We start from the raw sequence: 23036 nt of genomic DNA on the forward strand, positions 1-23036 counted from the left end.
TGTGAAGCTCAGCGCTCACAGTCACAGCCGCTTCACACTAGACGCATGGGTCTTCAAACTGCGGCCCTCCAGATGTTATGAAACTACAAATCGCAGCATGCCTTGCCACAGTTTTGCTATAAGGGAGTGTTAAAACTGTGGCAAGGCATGCTAGGATTTGTAGTTTCACAACATCTGGAGGGCCGTGGTTTGAAGACCCATGCACTAGAGTCTATATTGAGTGACCGCCGGCGGCTGTGACTGTGAGCGCCGATCGCCGCACAGGGCGGGGTTTTCCTGGCTGGTGGAGGCGGAGCATAGAGGAAGGTACTTGTGTAGTATCACGGCGCCCATCGCATCGTATAACATTTGGCATGCGATGCTAACCAATGCCATACAATGCAGGAACCACTGCTATATGGTCATTCATGTTGTAAATTGTATGTCATTTTTTAACCTCTTTATTTCACATTGTCTTAAGCTGCCCATACACACTGCTTTGTGAGCGTGCTTTCCGTGCTGTACTAGCACGGATCAAATCGCATTGCATTGCATGTGCACACGTTGTGCATGCAATGCGATGCGATTTGATGAGAACTAGGTACAAAAAGTATGTGCGCGCACCTCAAAGCACACATCGGGTCAGCCCTTATAGCAGCGTGTATGGGCTGCTTAAGCGTCCTTATGTCCTCTAGTTTCACACAATAAAAGAAAAACTAGAAGGACAAATTTTAATAGAAGATACTCCAAAAATAAAAATACTTCTCTATAAAAAAGTTCTGCTTATCCCAAAAGAACAGAAAATGTGCTTAAACATACATGTACTGCTTTATTCCCATGTATGCTGTGTTGCTTTAGCACACCAAAATTTAGCATGTGATTGCAGAAAGCAGTGAGAGTAAAATATTGGTGTTTGGTGCGGCGCTTCGTTTTTTACGGGGACCTATGTTAGAGGCTGTGACGCTGGGGGGGCAGCCATCTAACATCACCGGATGTCAGCTGCCCGCCCATTTCCTCTCCAGCGTGCACGCATATGTAAGGTTTCACAGAGCAACCTTACATATGCGTGCACATTCAACATCATTCGATGGTCGCCGACCATCGAATAATGTGGGTGTTCCCCCGCAGCATGCGAATGGATGTTTGTTAAGCATCTATTGGCAGCCTGTGCATGGGAACATTTGTGGTGGGAAAGGGGTAAGTTTGTCACGGTGTGGTGCACCTTAAGAGGAATTGATACGATACATAAAATATAGCTTTTATTGGAGATACATTAAAATTGCGAAATAGGACATACTACATAAAACATGTAACATAGACAAAGGTGAAGAATGTGCTTTAAAAGGACACATACAGAGTCTCCCTGTGTACGTTGACTCCTAAATAATGCTGATGGTCCTTTGTTACTCACAATGTAATCACTCTATTAGTTACCAAATTGATGGCTCTGACCAATATTATAGCAGGAGGCAGAGATGTGTGAGTACCATTTTCAACTTGTTTATATATAGACTTGAATTGGTGCGGGGGCCTGTGCATCTAATGCTCTCAGTCAGTTACTTTCATTGTACTTAGGGAAGCCAATCCCGGGGCATTTTTTCAATCCCGGAATTCGGGATTGAAAAATGCCCAATCCCGGGATCCCCGGGATCCCGGGATTGGCTTCCCTACTATTAAAAACCCACCTCGGCCGCCCCGCATATTTACTTACAGATGCGTGGTGCGGCCGGGTGGGTGGGCGAGCCGGGGTGATGGAGACCGGGCTGGTCCACTGGTGGCATGCCGGCAGGTCCGCTGCTGGGTGGACGGGCTGGTCCGGTGACAGGACGGCTGGGCGGGCTGGTCCGGGGACAGGGCGGCTGGGCAGGCTGGAACAGTATCGAGGCAGACAGCCTGTGCGGCCTGCGCAGCGTGACCTCTGACGTCGTCACGCTGCGCAGAGCCGCGCTGCCCGGGACGGGAGAAGCCGGGCAGCTGCTGAGCACCCGCTCAGACGCTGCCCGGCATTAGACTGCGCATGCGCAGTCTAATCCCGAAATCCCGGGATTGGAAACTCCAATCCCGGGATTGAAATCCCGGTGTTTTGGGGGCCAAATCCCGGGATCCCGCGGATCCCGATCCCGGGATTGGCCACCCTAATTGTACTAATTCAGTCATCTGCAATTCTTGAGCCACAGTGTGATAGAGCCACAGTGTGTGCACTATCCAAGATTGGCACTACACAAAATTGGTGCAATTTAGCAATTTAAGCAGCTGTATACACACTGTCTTTGCTCCGAGTGGGGGGATTAATATCCCTTCAATATCTCTATGGATTACCACTTCGGGCTAATGGTGCTTGCAGTGTTGTGTGTTGGTGCAGAACAGTATCACATCAAATTATTGTTTAGATACGCTGTGAGTGGGTTTCACATTTGAGTCCTAAACAGACTGATACTTCAGCAATATGCCGCAGTCTATATGACACTCACAGTGGGTGCTGAATTCTTAAGTAGCTTACTATAAAGGCATTGTTGTGTGATATCTCATGTGGGAAAGTTGATATACTTTAGCAACAAAACCATGTGCACTGCAGGTGGGGCAGATGTAACATGTGCAGAGAGAATTAGATTTGGGTGGGGTTTTTCTTCAAAGTGAGATCTATATTGCAGTGTAAAAATAAAGCAGTCAGTATTTTCCCTGCACAGAAACAAAATATCTCACGTTACATCTGCCCCCCTGCAGTGCACATGGTTTTGTCCAGCTCAGAAGGAATTTGCCTCTAATGCTGTGTACACACGGGTGAGATATATTGCTCAGCCATATATTGCTCAGCCATATATGGCTGAGCAATATATTGCTCAGTTTCTACTTTACATCAGCGACCAGAGATGGTCGCTGATGGAAAAGAAACTGCCGGGAGGATCCCGGCAGTGGTAATCAGCTGGTCGCAGGAGCATGTTCCTGCGACCAGCGATCACCACAGGGGCAAAAACGGGAGCGCGCAACCGGCGATATATCGCCGGTGCACACTCCCATTGCGGGCAATATGGTCGCTCAGCGACCATATTTCCTGCGATTTTGCACAAAATCGCCCCTGTGTGTACGCACCTTAAGAGTGAACTAGAATAAGGCCCAAAGTGTGTAGGTACAGGATAGTGTCACAGCATATTCTGCATCCAACACGCTGTAGGCAGGTACCACATTAAAGTCCTCTTGGACTGGTAAGTAGCGTGTATTATTGACAGGTGTCCTCTCGGAATGCTAGGTAGCGTGTATACCTAATTATCGCCCACGTGGAGGTGTGGAGTGCGCAGCCCAATGATGCCGGAGAGCGCTGTCCCGTATACCCCGCTAGCACAGACACATAACACTTATAACATTAGAGTCCTGAAAAAGGACTAATACAGTGGTAGCCAACCCTAGCCCTCGAGAGCTACCAACAGTTCACATTTTCCAGACAACCTAGCTGCTGCACAGCTGCACTCATTAATCACTGATACATTTTAAAAGATACACAGATGGAGCTAATTAGCTCACTTGTGATTCTGTGAGGAGACCTGCAAAACATGCACTGTTGGTAGCTCTCGAGGACTAGGGTTGGCTACCAAAGGACTAATACATAGTACAATTCAAGTATAGGAGAGATACACAGGGAGAGTCTCTGTACGGTCGGTAACGCCGACGTACATTTCACAAATCTTTTTCAGGGCAACCAGTGCCAGTTCCCCGGGCAGGTTTAAATGGCTAGGAGTATTTTTGAGTTGACCAATGGGCTTCACTTCAGTTCACATGGCTCTGCCTCCTCCTATCACTGATTGACATGTCTTGCCTTGAATTGTCAATCTCCTCTACGGCATTATCGGTATTGTCATTAGGATATGGGAATCTGTTTATATCCCCACATTAGTGATTGCTTCTACTACAGGTCATGTCATATAATGGCCATTAATGGATACATTAATGTCAGGACTGCCATGTATATCTTGTATGGTCTGTGGTACCTCTGGTTACACAGAGGTGCTGCTGCTGTTATATCCAGCTTGCAGTGCCTGTGTGTGGCCAGGGCTACTATTATCTTTGTTTGGTCAGCGGTGCCTCTGGTTACACAGAGGTGCTGCTGTTATGTTCACCTTGCAGTGCCTCTGTGTGGCCAGGGGTGCTGATGTAATTTATTTGTCGGCAGTACCTGTGGGTGACCAGGGGTGCTGCTAGTGGGTTCTCCCTGCAGAACAGTGGTCTCTGAGAGCAGTTCCAGCTGGTGTAATTAGCTGGACTGGGCTGCTCTCGGAGTGCCATTCCCAGCTGCAGCACATTCTGATCATTAAGGGGCCTGTCTCTGTGTGCTGCAGCTATTGGTTGGCTCTGGTTTAAAAACTGCAATTGCCCTGAGCTCAGGGCCAGTTATGGAGTTTTTTGGAGCATTGTCCTGTACCTTGATTCCTGTACCTTGATTCATTTAACCTGGTAAAGCAGTGAGTTTCATCCATCCTGCCTCCGTTTGTCTGTTCCTCCAGCCAGTATCATTGCTCCTTGTCGTGCAGTCCATTGGGACTCCTAACATAATAACATTTAATTAAATAGACTTTTTTTAAAACACTGAAACAGAGTTATCATTTGGATACAATGTGTATTGCTGTGTGTATTACTACTCAGGAGGCATCCGACCGGAAGATCGGTGGGTAAGGTTCCCCGGGCAGGTTTAAATGGCTAGGAGTATTTTTGAGTTGACCAATGGGCTTCACTTCAGTTCACATGGCTCCGCCTCCTCCTATCACTGATTGACATGTCTTGCCGTACATGTTCTATACTGTTAGTTAATGGTAATTAGAGATGGCTGTTGGCAAATTATTAATATATTACATGCTCCTGATACATAATATTAGCCGTTGTTGATATGGTGCTGGGAGTGTCACACGATGTTTCGTGTGTCTCCGTTTCTCTTGAATTACTATAATGTATTATGTATATTATGATTTCAGATCAAAAGGACAGTCATTCCCAGGATGATTATACCTGAATTAAGTGCTCTGGTTCACTGCATATCGCGTCGGAAATTTCGCCATTTGTGTGCAAATAAAAGTGATTGTGAATATGTGAGTGTGTGATCTCTTTGTTGAAATCTCTCACTTTCTGAATCTCTCATCCTATTAATTTTCACCCATTGTATATGATGGCATCAATATCATACCGTGTATCATGGGCATTATGGTATGTGCCATAAAGTATTAGTGGTATTTTTGAGGAAAAAAAAATAATTTAAGGGGCATGAATCAGAACTTATTTTTTTCATTTAGTGACCAATATCTGGGCAAAACTGGGGTGTAAAGTAGTCTTTTTCAGCAAAGCCACACCCCCTTCCAAAGTCCACACCCCTTTCGGTGGGGGCGCAATTTTGGACCCCGGGCACCAAATAGTCTAGAAACGGCCTCCATTATCCGCTCACAGTGCATGACTACCGTATTTGTGGCCCTCCTTAATGCATGAGGCTTTGTTGTTTCCACACTGGGTGATGTATAATTGTTGCTCGTCATATTGAAAGGTTCAGTGACAGATTGAATATGTGACTGGGTGTAGTTGTCCCTCATACCATAGTTCCATTCATGTTATTATTTTGTATAATGTACACTTTCAGGATTATTGGACATACACCGTATAGAATTATCGGTACTTATATATTTGTCGGGCGCCCGGCTACGCTACCCTGAGAACGTAGCTTGGCTACATTCTCACCGTAGCCATTGCCGGGTGCCTGACTTACACATAGGATTCAGCGGGCGGGCAGCAGGCTTTGAGCAGGGGGCAGAGGGGGAGCATTATACTTACCATCCACGACATCCCCTCCGGCACTCGTCTCCCCGCATCGCGACCGCCATGACAGTTATACCTGGGTACGCTATTAGCGTAGTCCCCTCTGGGGGAGCATCAGATGGTTTCCCTGCTCCACCTGCGGTGACTATGCTAATAGTGTACCCGGGGAGAACTGTCATGGCGGCCGCGATGCGGGGAGAAGAGTGCCAGAGGTGCCGGGGACATTGTGGAAGGTAAGTATAATGCACACTACACACACAACACCCACTAACACAGTCATATACACACACACACAACACCCACTAACACAATCATATGGCCACTATCCACGTCATACCCCCAGTGTCAACGTGGGCGGGGAGTTAATTTTAGGAAGTGTGGCGAGCCAACGAGCCCGAAGCGTGGCGAGCGGACGCGTATCTTCGTCCGCTCGCCACGCTTCGGGCTCGGTGGCTCGCTGCGCTCACCACACATTCTAAAATTAACTCCACGCCCATGTGGACACTGGAAGTATGACGTGGATAGTGGCAATATGATCCATTATGTATTAGCTGGGCTCCAGTTACGTAATTTGTGTAAGTTACGTAGTTTACGTAGCCAGCATAGTGGTGTATTGGTATTCTCAATACACCACTCCGCAAACTACGTAACGGGCACCCAACTAACATATAAGTACCGAATTATCAAAGTTATATTATGTTCCTTCCTGTTAATGGTCATGAATGGTTGACAGAGTCCAAAGGTCGACAGAGTCCAAAGATTGATGTGGTCAAAAGCTCGACATGCATATTTTGACAAAAATTCGTGCTGACAGGCAGTATTTCATACCCTACCATCCACTACAGCATGGAGGTAGAATTTAATAGTGTGCCGAGCGCAGTGAGCTTGAATCATGGCGAGCGTAGCGAGGGGACACCTGTACACTTAGACAGTGTCCATATCGACCTATGTCGACAGACACAAAAAACATGGAAACGCATGTCGACCTTTTTCATGTTGACCTTTTGACCATGTCGACCTTTTGCCTGCTGACCTTTGGACCCTGTCGACCTTTTGACTGTCATACTTTTGACCCTGCCGACCTGTTCATTATCTACCTTTGGACCCTGTGTACTTTTTAACTGTCGACCATATGATTGTAGATCTAATATACCATAACCACATGTAGTTACATGCTTATTTCCAGGGGTTAGATCAGGCAGCCTATGTACAGTGGCCAGGAGCCTATCCCAGCAGATGCTGCTTATGCGGGTACAGCACTAGAGCTCCCACTCTCCATCCAGGACAAGTGCATGGAGTGGATGAAGCATTTGCTACAGGGGTAGACCCAGAAAAAGAGGACTTGATGGGCACTGTGATTAAGGGTAGCCTAGCGGGGTGGGGGCAGTTGTAATGTGAGTGGGAATGTGACCCCAAATGTCCACTGCTTTTTGTCCACTGGGGAAACAGAACTACCAGCACCAGTAACAGAAAGTCCAGGAGATAGAGATCTATATCTATATACATACAGATGGAGCCGGGCTCCCTCTTGCTGGCAAATTGCCAGACTGTCTCCGCTGGCGATCCGCCGGCGGCGAGGCGCTCCATCTGACTGAGACGGGCGACAGGAACCCTGTCCGTCTCCGCTTCAGGGAGACGGACAGGGTTAGGGGGGGGGGTGCGTGGAGGCGGTGGGGACCCCGGGTGACCGCCGACAAGCCGGCGGGGACCCGAGGGAATCGCCGTCGGAAGAGATGCGCGCGCGTCCCCTTTCGCATATCAGATGGCGGCTGGCGGGGGATGGCGGCTGGCGATTCTTCCGCCATCCCCTGCAAAGACCCGGCCGGCTCAATCTGTATATAGATAGATAGATAGATAGATAGATAGATAGATAAAAGAATGGTCACTCAGGGACTCTTTGCAGGGTGAAAGGTGGACTGGTTTATTCAGTCAGATCGTCAACGTTTCGGGGTCTCCCCCCGTCGTCAGGACAAATACAGTGGTAATACAAAAGTGGTACAGTGAGGTACATTATAAAGACTCAGGTACTTACCCCCTCCTGCAGTCTGTGCTCACGCATGGGGACCGCTGGGCTGGCTTGCGGGTACGATCGCAGCATGATGACGTCACCGCCACCATGGTGCAATCGTACCCGGAAGCCAGCCCAGTGGCCCCCGTGTGTGGGGGGGGGGGGGCATGATGTCCCACGCTGTTATTTTTAATTATTTATTTTTCTTTCTTCTTTTACTAACTGATCCATGCAAATATGCCAGGAAACTGAAGTGTATACTCCTGGCATATTTGGCTGGCAATAAGCAGCCTTTTTTTCAATACGGTCGCTTAGTAAATTAGGAATTAGCATTCTTTTGAATGGTGATTCCTAATCCTATTCTGTCGATGGCGTATACTGTACATTCATATTTGTAAATACAAATACGAATGTGCCATGAATATGAATTTACGTATTTTTGGGATAGTAAATCTCGAAAATACGAATTCATAAATAATAGGTGTATTTTTCTATACAAATACACCTATTATTATTTAGCTTAGTAAATGTCCCCCATAGTATCTAATAAAGATCAGTATTGGACATCCAATCTAAGTATGCACTAAACATCGTAGGAATTGGGAATACTGCACACACCAGGAGATTTTGAGTACTGGCTCAAAACTTAATAAACACCTAAAATATAAAATATCCACATGAATGGTGTATAGCACTAATATCGGCGAATTGAGATAGTGCAAAAATCCTTAATTTGTGGTAAAATAATAAAGGTGACCCAACAGGGATTTGTTTCCCCTTAATAACACCGGTCTATAATACCTATCTAAGACCAACACCAGATCTTTCAATTGAGTGTACAGTAAATGCCGCCCATATTGGGGATAACATACATACCAAGAGATTTGGGGATTGGCTCAATCTAGTAACACCTATGATTATACACGGATCCAGGGATATCAATTCATTTAAATAAGAGACACCAGTGACACCCAGATAGATCACTCAACTTTTCTGTGTATAAATACACCCGCCCGTGGATATCTGCAATAAGACTAAAACAGTCATCAGATACCGTAAGGGACATATGTGTAAAAAGTGAAAACTAATATAAGAGTGTATCTTCACAGTAGAGGGCATTGCATGTTGACACCGCACGTGTAGTTTTTAAAATCACTGTACTCACTGTTTCATGTTATATGTTAGTCTGTATATTTCGCAGTTTTAAAAGTAACCAATAAAAGGTATTTTTTATGTGTAAAAATTATTTTTTCTCTCTTGGTGCACCACACCTTTGACAATCCCTACCCTGTCTTTCAATTACTCTGCCTACAAATTGTCTGTGGTGGCACACCTCTGCAACCCCAAATGTTACGTAAACAAACACTAATACCTGCAGAGGGCCTATAGTAAAGACTTATATAGCTTTAATGTGAAAATCTTGTGCGACTGAACCAACCAAAAAACCCCATTCTCCCCCATAGTATCCAGTCCTGTGCATTAAGGAGAAAAATAATACAGTACAATGTCTAATGAATAAATTACATTGTACACTATAAATCCAGTGTTTTTCAACCACTGTGCCGTGGCACACTAGTGTGCCATGAGCTGTTCTCAAATGTGCCCCCAGATCTAGAGATGCCCAAACCAGTTACAGCCACCACCAGTTCAACTGTTATTTACTGGTCTTTTTTCTTTTCATGCAAAGGGCCAATGTATTTTATTTTTGTTACCTGTGGGGACCAGTGTGATTGGTTTTTATATCGGGGCGAATAGGTTTGTTTTTTTCCTGTGAGGGCCAATGTGTTTTGACCTATGGGGATCTCATGGTGTGCCTTGGCAATTTTAAAATCTTATTTAGTGTTCCGCAAGGTATAAAAGGTTGAAAATCACTGCTATAATTGTGCAGTGCTTGGTATGTTACAGCATCTTCTTGATATATATAGTCCTTCTAGTTCTCTTACATAATCCCTGTGTGCCTCATGTGAGTTTTATAGAAACACAGAATTTGACGACAGATAAGAACCACTTGGCCCATCTAGTCTGCCCCTTTTTTAAACATGTTACCTCAAACCATATTTGATCCTTATTTTTTTTGTAAGGATATCAATATGCCTATCCCAAGCATGTTTAAATTGTACTACCTTACTGTATTTGCCTCTACCACCTCTGATGGGAGGCTATTCCACTTATCTACTACTCTTTCTGTGAAGTAAATCTTCCTCAAATTTCCCGTGAATCTTCCTCCCTCTAGTTTCAGTGCATGTCCTCCTGTTCTGTTGCTCCTCTTCCTGTGAAAAATGTCTCCCACCTGTACCTTGTTAAAACCCTTGATTATATTTGAAAGTTTCTATCATGTCCCCCCTTTCCCTTTTCTGCTCTGAAGTATACATATTAAGATATTTTAGTCTTTCCTGGTACGTTTTGTGATGTAGGCCATGCACCATTTTAGTTGCCCTTCTTTGCACAGTCTCTAATATATTTATATCCTTCTGGAGATATGGCCTCCAGAACTGATCACAGTACTTTAGATGAGGTCGTACCAATGACCTATACAGTGGCATTATTACTTCATTCTTTCTACTGTTGATACCTCTCCCTATGCAACCAAGCATCTAACTTGCCTTCTTCATTGCTTTGTTACATTGCCTACCTGCCTTCAAGTCCCCTGAAATAGTGACACCTAGATCCCTCTCTTCCTCAGCAGTTTCCATTATAGTGCCATTTATACTATATTTAGTCTTTGGATTTTTGAGACCCAAGTGCATGATTTTGCATTTTTTGGCAATAAACTGTAGTTGCCATGCTCTTGACCATTCCTCTACTCTACCTAGATCACCAATCATTTGTGTTACCCCTCCTGGTGTGTCTACCCTGTTGCATACCTTTGTGTCATTTGCAAAAAGGCACATTTTACCCTCAATTCCATTTGCAATATCACCAATAAATATATTAAAAAGCACTGGTCCAAGTACAGATCCCTGGGATACTCCACTTGTAACCTTTCCTTCCTTTGTCTGTACTCTGTTTACTACAACTCTCTGTTTTCTGTCCTGCAACCAAGATCGTATCCATTCATCTATCTTAGAATCCAATCCCAAGCTTTCAAGTTTATTTAACAGTCTGCGATGTAGGACAGTGTCAAAAGCCTTACTAAAGTCTAGATAAGCTACATCTACAGCCCCACCTTGATCTATTACTTTAGTCACCAGTCAAAAAAGTCAATAAGATTTGTTTGACATGATCTTCCCCCAGTAAACCCATGCTGTTTCGGATCCTGTAAATTGCTGGTTTTGAGATATTCTACAACTCTTTGTTTCCATCAATTTACCTACTACTGATGTAAGGCTCACTGGTCGATAGTTGTTTACCTCTTCCTTGCATCCACTTTTGTGCAGTGGGACTACGTTCACTGTTTTCCAGTCCTCTGGGATTACTCCAGTAGCTAGTGACTGGTTGAATAATTCTGTTATTGGTTTTACAAGCTCCCCTTTAAGCTCTTTTCGTATCCCATCTGGCCCCATTGATTTATCCACTTTCAGTTTTGAGAGTTCTGTGAGGAACTAAATGTACTTGTTTCTCCCTCAGTTTTCTGACTATACTTGCAACTTAACTGTGTTAATTATTATTATTATTAATAATTATTAATATTCTCTGCTATTACATTGTCCCCCTCAAGAAGACTTCCACTCTATGTCTTTAGTCGGTACTTGTTTCCTAGCACGGCCACAATCGCATTGATCTTGTGCCCTTAATAGTGGTATGCGATGGACCCGATTTCCCATTGAAAAGTTAAAAAATCGTGTCGGTCGCGTTGCATGCGGCTAAATAAGCATTAAATGGTCCCGACGCGATGCCCCCGATTTCCCAAAGGGAACAATGTTAAATGCCTCAATTTACCCAAATCAACAAGGAACAATGTTAAATGGTCCAGAAAGGCCCAAAAACACCCCTGATCAGTGAAATGGCCCCCCCCAAAATTAGTTAACGCCACCCCACGATTAACGTGAACCCGAAGCGTGGCGAGCGCAGCGGTACGTGTCCTACGACCTTTTCATACCCCCACTATCCACGTCGGCATGGAGTTGAGAATAGAATAGTGTGGCGAGCGGACGCGGATACCTTCACAGGTAAACGCGTCCCTTCGCGGGCTTCACAGGTGTCCGCGTCGCCATGGACACCTGGGAAGCCCGCGAGGGGACGTGTATAACTGTGAAGGTATCCGCGTCCCCTCGCGGGGCTCGCCACGCTTCGGGCTCGGTGGCTCGCTGCGCTCGCCACACTATTCTATTCTCAACTCCACGCCGACGTGGATAGTGGGGGTATGAAAAGATCGTAGGACGTGTACCGCCGACCCTCGCGGGCTCGCTGCGCTCGCCACGCTTCGGGTTCACGTTGATCGTGGGGTGGCGTTAACTACTTTTGGGGAGCCATTTCACTGTTCAGGGGTGTTTTGGGGGGTTTCTGGACCATTTAACATTGTTCCCTGTTGATTTGGGTAAATTGAGGCATTTAACATTGGTCCCTATGGGAAATCGGGGGCATCGCGTCGGGACCATCGCATGCGATTTTTTAGCACGCATGCGATGCGATCGATCCGATTTTTTTTACCTGCGATGCCCAAGACTAGAATCGGTGTGGCCGTGCTAGGAAACAAGTACCCTTTAGTCTTATTATTCCACTTTTTGTTTTTCTCCTTTCACTTATATACCTAAAAAAAGTACCCCCCCCCCGCCCCCCCTTTACCAACTGACTGGACCATTTTCTCCTCAGCCTGTGCTTTTGCACATCTGATTACCTTCTTAGCCTCCTAACAAGATACACCACTTTGTCCTCATCCTTCTGCGTCTGCTTACATTTCTTAAAGGACAACTTTTGCTTTCACAATACTTGCTACTTCTTAAGCAAACCAAAATGGTTTCCTTTTCCTTGTGTTTTTCTTAACTCTATTGACACAAAGTTCTGTTGCTTTTAGTATTGCACTTTTAAATCATTCCCACTTCTCCTGCACTCCTTTCAAGTTCCTCCACTCTGCCAAAGAATCCTTTACAGAGTATCCCATCTCTACAAAATCAGCCTTCCTAAAATCTAACCCCTTAGTTTTTGTGTGTGATGAGTCGGTCTCTGTCTTTATTCTGAACCATACTTCTTGATGGTCACTGAATCCCAGGTTTTCACCCACATTTACATCAGCTATTCTGTCACCATTTGTAAGTATTAAGTCTAATATTGCGTCCTTACAAGTGGGCTCCCTCACCAATTGCTGGAGGGATGCTCATTGCAAGGAATTCAGAATGTCCCTACTTCTGGTGGAACTTGCAACAGGCAGCTCCCAGTTTACATCAGGTAGATTAAAGTCTCCCATGGTTATCACCTCTCCTTTTAATGCCATTTTATTGATGTCCTGCAATAGGCTCTTGTCAAGTTTCTCTTCCTGACCTGGTGGTCTGTAGATCACCCCTATACGAAGAAACGCCTTCTCCCCTGTTTCTATGGTCACCCAAAGGGCCTCAGTTTTTTCTTCAATACTTTGTATTAAGGTAGTCTTTATGCTTTTTTTCACATATATTGCAACCCCTCCTCCGAATCTTCCCATTCTGTCCATCCTACATAAAGTATATCCTGGTATGTCCCAGTCATGATTTTTCATTGCACCAGGACTCTGTAATAGCCACAATATCCAGTTCATCCCATTATTGTAATTAGTTCTGGGATTTTATTTCCTAAGCTCCTAGCATTTGCACACATAGCTCTTAAAGTTTTGTTTGTGGTTCTCCTGGTGCAAGCTATGTTCATCTTTCTGCCTATATCTATTGGGATTTGGTCTGCATTATCTTCTGTTGCAGTGGATAGGCTTCCCGTTCCATTTTCCTGCAAAGACAATACCTCTAAGTTGGGGGAGCAGATTTCTTCATTCTTATTTGGTTCACTGCCCCCCTCTGCTAGTTTAAATAGTTGCTGATGAAGCTTCCAAACTTCTCACTTAGTATTCTCGTTCCCCTTGAAGATGGGTGCAGGCCATCACTTTTATATAAGGCTCTGTGTCTTGCCAGATAGCTTGACTTTGACCTAAATATCCAAATCTCTCCTCATTGCACCAATTCCGTAACCAAACATTGTTTGTGATTCTCTGAGCTCTATCTTCTTCTTGGTGTACTGGCAACAGGGGCGGATTGGGCCACCGGGATACCGGGAGACATCCCGCTGGGCCGGCCCAATCCACCCTCTGTCGGGCCGGCTGGTCATGACTGCCGGCCGGCCTAGTTACGGAGAGGTCGTCAGTCCGGCCGGCAGCAGTGCTTCCGGCCAGCTCACTAAGCTGCCAGCACTGCGCTCCTTTCACAGGCACAGCTGGATTCTGCTGTGCCGTCACGTGCAGACAGTCTGACAGGAGAAGGCGCAGCGTTAATAGAGAGCCGCCACGGGATAGGACTGTGGCCGTGGCTTCATTACCCACGCCAGTGACGCCACACACTATGTCCACAGCCTGGCCCTGCCGCCCCCAAGAGATCACAGCAGGGAGCCGCCGAGCCATATCTTGGAGGCGAACAGAATGTGAGACATGTGCTGGTAGTATTTTTCAGGGGGAGGGAGGAGAAAAATATGCAGTGTGTATGTGTGTGTGTTGGGGGGGGGGATGTGTGTGTGTAGGGGGGGGTTCGTATACAGTATATGTGTGTGTGGGGGGGGGGGTATATGTGTGCATATACAGTATATGTGTGTGTGTGTGGGGGGGGTGGGTGTACATATTTATACAGTGTGTGTGTGTGTGTGTAGGGGGGGGTTCATATACGGTATATGTGTGTGGGGGGGTATATGTCTGCATTATACAGTATATGTGCGCGTGTGGGGTGTTCATATGCAGTGTGTGTGCAGGGGGATGTGTGCATATACAGTGTGTGTGTGTTCATATACAGTATATATGTGTGTGTATATAGTATATGTGTGTGTGGGGATGTGTGCATTTACAGAATGTGTGTGGGGGGGGATGTGTGCATATACAGTGTGTGTGTGTGTGTGTGTGTGTGTTCATATACAGTATATATGTGTGTATATAGTATGTGTGTGTGGTGATGTGTGCATTTACAGTATGTGTGTGTGGGGGGGATGTGTGCGTATACAGTGTGTGTGTGTTTATATACAGTATATATGTGTGTATATAGTATGTGTGTGTGTGTGGGGGATGTGTGCGTATACAGTGTGTGTATGGGTGTTCATATACAGTATATATATGTGTGTGTGTATGGGTGTTCATATACAGTATATATGTGTGTATATAGTATGTGTGTGGGGGATGTGTGCATGTACAGTATGTATGTGGGAGGGATGTGCGTGTGTGTGAGTATATAGTATGTGTGTGTTGGATGGGGGGGGGTTGGTGTATATACAGTATGTCTGCGTGTGGGGAATGCTAAGCAGAAGTGCCCAGCTCACTATTTTTGCTGTGCTGTGTCTCCAGGCTTCCTGGACTTCCGCCGCCATCTCCATGTCTCCCGTGCTGTCCACCAGGGATGTTACTGGGAGAAGTGTGTGCTTACATGGATATCCGGGACAGATTAGCGCATCTGCTGTAAGGGACTCCCTGCCACATGATGAAACTCAAGCAGGTGCAAAGGGCAAGGTTAGTACACTACACTACACTACATCGCCCCTGACAGCCCAAACCATATACCCCACAGCCTAACCCTAACCATACACCCCGCAGGCAGGCTAACACTAACACACACCCCACCCAGGCAGCCTAACCCTAACCATACACCCCCCCCACACACACACAGCCTTATTCTACCCATACACGCACACAGTCACAGCCTAACGCTACCCATAGACACACTCCCGCATCCAGAGGCGGATTGGCCCACCGGGAAACCGGGCCGTTTCCCGGTGGGCCGGACCAGATTTCACTCTGGCTGGGCCGCTTACCTTTGTTAGAAGCGGCCGCAGCCCAGCCTGGTCACAAACGGCAGCATTGCCCAAAACAAATATGGCCGCCACATATATGCATATATTAAATGCACATATTCGGTGGCCATATTTGTTTTGGGCAATGCTGCACTGTCTGGGGACGCTGGATGTTGCCGACGGAAGCACGGCGGTGAGTAATGTCCGTACCCCGTGCCGCCCCCCCACCCCCACCCCCGGCCGTGGCGACAGCGTGCCCCATGTCATTATACAATGTGTGTGTCAGTGTGCCCCATGTCATTATACAATGTGTGTGTAGGCTTACCACCCGTCCGGTTCGCCGGGTGTTCAGCAGTAGCTTGGCTGAGCTCCGACGCATTGCGGGTCCTCACTTGGTGGCAGTGACCTCCTGCCGTTGATTAGTGTTTCTTCGCTTGGCGGCAGGAGGTCACTCTCTTGCTGAGTGAGGTGACTTCCCCAGCGCGAGATTTTGCGCCTTCTCCGTTGCCTCATGCTGTGCTCATTTGTCGCCACCACCGCCGCTGGTCCAATTGGGCCTCCTGTATCTGGTAAACTTTCTTTTTTTTAAAACCGTGTGTGCTGGCTATTTGTGCAGTGCGCAGCTGCTTTGTGAAGTGCGCAGTAGTTCAATTTGCCTTTGACTCCAACCTGTGGGGAATATGTATAATGGGCATCATGTGTGTGGCATATGTATAATGAGCATCAAGGTGTGGGGCATATGTATAATGGAACCTCATGGTGCGGGCCATAATGTGTAATGGGCATCACGGTGTGTGGCATAATGTGTAATGGGAATTACAGTGTTTGGTATAACGTGTAATGGGCATTATAGCGTGTTGCTTGTGAATTACGGTGTGTTGCATAACATGTAATGGGTATTATGGCACGTGGTATCAGAGGCAGAACTCTGGGAGGCAATGGAGTCATCTGCCGCCGGGCTCCTGCTCCCAAGGGGGCACTTCTCCTCCCCTGTGAGTTTGAATCAGTTAATTGAAAGCCATTGATATCGCTTCTGTGGCTGTCTCCTCCTCCTAGCAGGGCCACTGATATCACACTCTCTTTATTCTAAACATAATATCCATAACATACATACACATATTTATATAAGATGGTGTGAGTGTGTTTGGGGGGGCACCAATATTTATCTTGCCTCCGGGCAACTGGGATGAGCTTACACCACTGCGTAGTATAATATGTAATGGGTGTGTGACGTGTAGCAAGCATTACGGTGTAATTCGGCGCGCACTATCCCTGTTGTCCTTAGTTTTAAAAAATTGTTGAGCCCTGGCATAACTCGTAATGGGCATCACGGCCTCTGGTGCGCACTGTCACTGTTGTCCTTCTTTTATGAAAAATTGTTGAGCCCTGGCATAATCTGTAATAGGCACTATGGCATGTGGTATAATATGGATGTGTGACGTGTAATAGGCATTATGGGGCAAATTTTTGGTGCGCGCCTTCGGCGTAACATGTAATGGGCATCACAGTGTGTGCCATAATGTATAATGGGCATCAGTGTGTGGCATAACGTGTAATGGGCATTACAGTGTGTGACGTAACGTGTATGTGGTATTACTGTGTATGTAAAAATAAATAAATAAGGCGGTTCAAGGGGCGGGTCAATGGGTGGGGTGTGGGTGAGCTACTAGCCATGCCCCCACAGCGGCGAAAATGGGGCGTGACCTCATTGAAATAGGCCATGCCCCCATATAACTAGGCCACACCCCTAAAAATTTGTGCGTACCTCCGGCGCGCAAAAGGTACCGCACCCCCCCCTAGGGCTGCTTCCAATTATTTCCCGGGCTGCTTTTAATTCCCAATCCGCTGCTGACTGGCAATACTTTTGAAAAAGTTACAGTGGTGTTTCCCCCCCCCCCTTGTTGTGCCGGGTCACCAGTAGCGCAGCCTACCCCTCCCCCTTATGCCGCGTCGGCGCCATACCGGCACCTGTGCTCCCTATGCAGCAGCAAACCGACCAGAAAGATGGTAATCCTTGAAATCTTCTGTTAGATGTCCTGCCATGCAGGGCCCAAAACTCGTTTACTAATTCAGATAGAATAACATTTAACTACAATACAGTACATGCTAAAGTATTGCTGCTACTGTACATTACACATACTGGTCTAACCAGTAAAACTCATACAGCAGATTGACTCATTTTGTTATGTTAGTGTGCCAAATATATTTTTACTGAGTGAATATTTGCCCACCAGCATAGTATTGATATGGAATCAGAATATGGAAGCCTAGAGACAAGAGGTAGATGTATGAAACAGTGATAAGGAAGTAGAAGTGATAAAGTGCCTGGTACTTTATCACCGGCCAATCAGCTCCTGACTGGTAAGTTACAAGCTGAGTTTAAAAAGGGGCAGCTAGGAGCTGATTGGCTAGTGATAAAATACTAGGCACTTTATCACTTCTCCTCCCTTATCATTGCTTTATATCAGGGGTGGGGAACCTCAGGCCCTGGGGCCGTATGCGGCCCCCGTAGCCATCTGAGTGGCCCTCCCACCCACCAGGCGGCTTTGCCGGGAGTCAAGTAAAGGGGAATTCTTGCGAGAGGTCGGTAGTTGTCACAAGATTCCTCTTAATCAACAGCAACTGGAGACTGACAGTCCTATTCAGCAGCAGCCACCGAAGCGTGGGACGGCTGCAACAGGACAATTTGTAAGAGACATTTTTAAATATGGCCCCTGAAGGATTTTTTCCCCATACAAACGGCCCTTGGCACAAAAAAGGTTCCCCACCCCTGCTTTATACTGTACATCTTCCCCTGAGGTTCTTATGTCAGCTGATAACAAGCAGTTAGTACTGGCGACTATCATCAGGAGGATAACTCCATACAAGGGCCCTAATTCAGATCTGATCGCAGCACAAATTTGTTCTCAAAATGGGCAAAACCATGTGCACTGCAGGTGGGGCTGATGTAACATGTTGAGAGAGTTACATTTGGGTGGGGTGTGTTGAAACTGAAATCTAAATTGCAGTGTAAAAATAATGCAGCCAGTATTTACCCTGCACAGAAACAAAATAATTCACACAGATCTAACTCTCTCTGCACATGTTACATCTGCCCCACCTACAGTGCACATGGTTTTGTCCATTTTGAGATCAAATTTGTGCTGTGATCAGATCTGAATAAGGGCCAATGTTCCAGGGGTAATGGCTAAGAAATATGTAGTACGAATAATGAATAATGGGTATTAGCCCAGTATTTGAAGGTGATTTATAACCCTTCCCAATGTGACAAGTGATCTGATGTAATAAGTATAATTTTACTATGTGGCGTTGCAATATTATCCCTCTGTTAGGAGCAAGGTTCAAACTCTTGTTGTTTAAAAAATCTGACTAGGATGGACGATCAGTGTATACATATGACTACATAGGTGCCCGAATGTCACCCATATAGATTTTTAACTCCTTTTGTTTCAATGTTATAATTTTTGCAGTAAAATTAATTAATTATTAAGTTATATTGTTTGCAAATTCTATGGTAGGGGCGCCTCACTGTCCTCTATAATTGGTTTTATTGTATGTGGTGTGTGTTTTTTTTCCCCCTGTGATGTATTTTTCTTGTATTATTTGTAGTATTCGGCAAAAAAGAAAAAGGGACTGTCATGCGCACTGTGTATATTAATTATATAACTTAACTTTTTTAAAAACCATAATTAGTAATTCCCTAATTAGAGTGTGGGAATTTAAATTCGAAAAACAGTGAAATATAAGAGTTTAAAACCACAAAACAGTTGTTTGTAGTATTATATTAATCTGTCAACTGTCGTTAACCGTACATTTTATAAAAACTAAAAGAAAAGGAAGAGAAAAAAATCCTTCCTTTAGATTAGGATTTACATGCTATATTAGAAAGTTTGTGATTACATGATAGCATGCAGGCAATGTTCCATTACACAGTAACCTGCAGGCAATGTGAAGCTGATTGGTACACGCAGCCTGTGATGTCACAAAGGATTCCTGCAACATGCAGGCAACCTGAAGCTGATTATGACACGCAACCTTTGTGATGTCACAAAAGATGCCTGCTAGAAAAGTCAGTGCTTGGTATAGGGACACTCATTTCTTACAGTTCATGAGAACGCTTGGTATCTATCTGGATACTGTTCCTTTTCACTGTAATTCTTTCTACGTATTTGACGTCGAATTTTGTGGCTAATAGCCATGGATGTTCAGAAGACCATAAAAAACATCCTGCAAGAGCACCCAGTGTTCTTATTATATATATATGGGTTCTTTTTCTACATGAGACCCATAGAACCATTCTACACAGAGTACATGACTGGGCCTGTCAAGAACTTCAGTATGAAAGAGGTCAAGGATCAGCTCCCCCAAATATGGACATACAGCCTGCTGCTTTTCCAGCTGCCAGCTCTCCTCTTTATTGACCTCTGCAGATACAAACCAGTCATCATGTATCAGGGCCTGTGCCAAGTCATCACCTACGGACTACTGTGCTTTGCGTCCAGTTTCCAGGCCATGCAGTGCCTTCAGGTTACCTCAGCTATGGTCACTGCATGTGACGTTGCCATCTTTTCTTATGTATATAGTGTGGTGACAGCTGACCAGTATGACAAGGCCTTTATCTGTTGTAGAACATATAACTTGCTGGGATACACCATAGGAGCTCTGAGTGGTCAGCTCATGGTGACGTATGGCCACTTCTCTTACTACCACCTGAACATTATTTCCTTGGGAAGTGCGTCAGTGGCTTTTATTATTTCCATTTTCTTGCCCACGCCCAGCATGAATGAGCCAAGTTCAGAATGTTTAAATGACCAGATCAAGCATAAAGCCAGGAATGCTGTGCACTGCTGCTGCAAGGCGGTGGTCAGGTTCCTCAAGCAGCAACGGCAGGACATCTGTGACTGCTGTACTTCCAACACCAGATACTGGTCATTATGGTGGTTACTTGTGACAGTTGGCTCCCACCAAGCAACAGAGGCTTCCCAGACACTCTGGGAACATCTCTTAGAAAACACCGACAGCGTCCTTATGCTTAATGGAGAAGTGGAATTTGTAGCAGCTGTGCTAGGACTAGTTGCATTCTACATAATGGATCGTATGACAGCAGATTGGAGCTTCTGGGGAGAGCTGGCTGTGTCTGTCCTATGCGCAGTGGACGGTTTGGCCACATTAGCCATGGCCATGACAACATCATCTATCTGGGTGGCCTATGCTGGCTATATTGCAATTAAGATATCCTACATGATCAGCAACACAATAATAACGATGAACATCGCTGTGACGGTCACTAGGAGCAGATACGCTTTTGTATTTGGGATGAACGACTTAGCATCCACTCTGCTAAATGAACTTGTGACTCTCCTAATAACTGGTCTCAATCTGGGGATCTACGATCAGTTTGTTGCTTACAACTGCTATTTTAATATACTGACAGTGACTTTCATCAGCATCAAGGTCTGGTCACTGATTGCCAATTTGAGGAGAAGCAGCAGTCCCCCAACAACACAAGTGTAGGATGTACGAGGAGGAGAAGCAGCAGTCTCCCAACAACACAAGTGTAGGATGTACAAGGAGGAGAAGCAGCAGTCCCCCAACAACACAAGTGTAGGATGTACGAGGAGGAGAAGCAGCAGTCCCCCAACAACACAAGTGTAGGATGTACGTGCTCAGTCAGGCACTAGATCAAGATCCTTCATGTGTTCTTGATAAATAAACACAAATTGACATAAGAAAAATTCTAACGTCACTCACATTTGTTATATAAATTCAAATAAGAAAGGATGTGTAAAAAAAGATTATATTTGCTATATAAGTAATTGGAATTTGGGATGTCCGCATAGACCACTATATTTCTAATTTGGTTATTAGTCCTTTCCTATTGTTATACTGTTCTAGTGAAAATGACATTCACCAAAATTCTTGGAGGTGTTCCCAGGAATATTAAATACTGGTAAAAAGCAATAGAAGGGAACAATTATTGGGGCACTCGTAGGGCTAATAATCGTCTTGTAAATTCTTTATGGACTTTAGGAATGAATTGCAGACTGACACGGTTAAAATGTATCTTTTATTGATACTAATATAAAAATAATTTGAAGTTAGCGAGATATAAACATTGATTTAACAAAGATACGAAAGTGAATAAAGTGTAGAAAAAACAAGTGAAAAGATATAAAATTTGTGCACTATGTTTGAGTTCTGTGTAATTCCACTCTGTCCTAGGTATCCTCTTTACAAGGTGATTATTAGTAATTCATAATAAAGTGCTTCCACTACTAGTTACATTTGTATGTATTATTTACTGATTTTAATTAAATCATTTATTAATATATTGCTATGTCAGGGTAGATTGGACAGCCCATTAGATCATTTCAAGTGATCTCAATCTCCTGGTTTCTGACAGTAACGTAAAACGTCCCCTAATTTATTTGCTCTGTATGATCACATTTATATGCCTTATATTGCAAAGGTGTGTGTTATATACAGCAATCCTAACTCATGCCCATTTCTATCTGGCATGTACATTTCTCTGTCTATATCACAGCAGAGATATGTTCTTTTTATTTAACGTGTATATTAAATGTAATTAACTCCTAGTAATCACGGGTTTCGACTTCCCCTACTCTCTCCCAGATACGCTGTAAGTCATGTCTTAGTAATGATAAATCACTTTGCACCTGGCCGATCCTGTCTGTAAGCCGCATTTCGGTGCCAGCAAGGGCCTCCAGTATTTGTTGTAATGAAACAGGAGGAGACGGTGAAGCCCCTGGGGCAACATCGGAGGTAGTGGGATGTTGTGGTGGGATGTTGTGGTGGTCTGTGTGGTAGAGCCGCAAGCAAACTTCTCCAGCTTGGCAGCAGCCTGCTGTGCCTTCCCCATGATGCGCCGGGGAGCAGAGGAAATGGGCAGAGAGTGTGGTATATAGTATATGCAGGCCTGCAGCAAGCAACAGGCTGCACACAGGGGATCTGGGCTGAGATCACCACTCCACTACGTGGAGGGAGGATGTACGGGAGTGGAAGTGGAGGCCAGGGTCTAAGCAGGATACTCCGGATGTAGGCCGCGCCGCTTCCAACAGCTCCCCAGCGCAGGATCACTACAGGCAGATCTCACAGCAGCGGTCCCGGGGGTCCCGGCGTGGCAGGACAGCAGCAGGTGAGGGGGCTCTGCGGGCAGGCAGCAGTGCAGGGATATATTTCAGGATAGAGGACCAGGGAGCTATGAGGTTTGCTTCCTACGTCCCCGCTGCCGTGGCCACGCCTCCAACTCCCAGTAATCTAGGTGGATGTAAATGATGTATGCTCTGGTGTAAATACAGGTTGAGTATCCCTTATCCAAAATGCTCGGGACCAGGAGAATTTTGGATAACGGATTATT

The 23036-nt window shown here is 45.4% G+C and overlaps 1 pseudogene; it reads left to right on the forward strand.

The window, feature by feature from the left end:
* Positions 1-19936: 19936 nt before the first annotated feature.
* On the forward strand, positions 19937-21907 carry LOC146056840 (thiamine transporter 2 pseudogene; annotated as a pseudogene).
* The last annotated feature ends 1129 nt before the right edge of the window (positions 21908-23036 follow it).

Source organism: Crinia signifera, unplaced genomic scaffold, assembly GCF_055691185.1.
Source record: "Crinia signifera unplaced genomic scaffold, ASM5569118v1 HAP2_SCAFFOLD_97, whole genome shotgun sequence".
Lineage (NCBI taxonomy): Eukaryota > Metazoa > Chordata > Amphibia > Anura > Myobatrachidae > Crinia > Crinia signifera.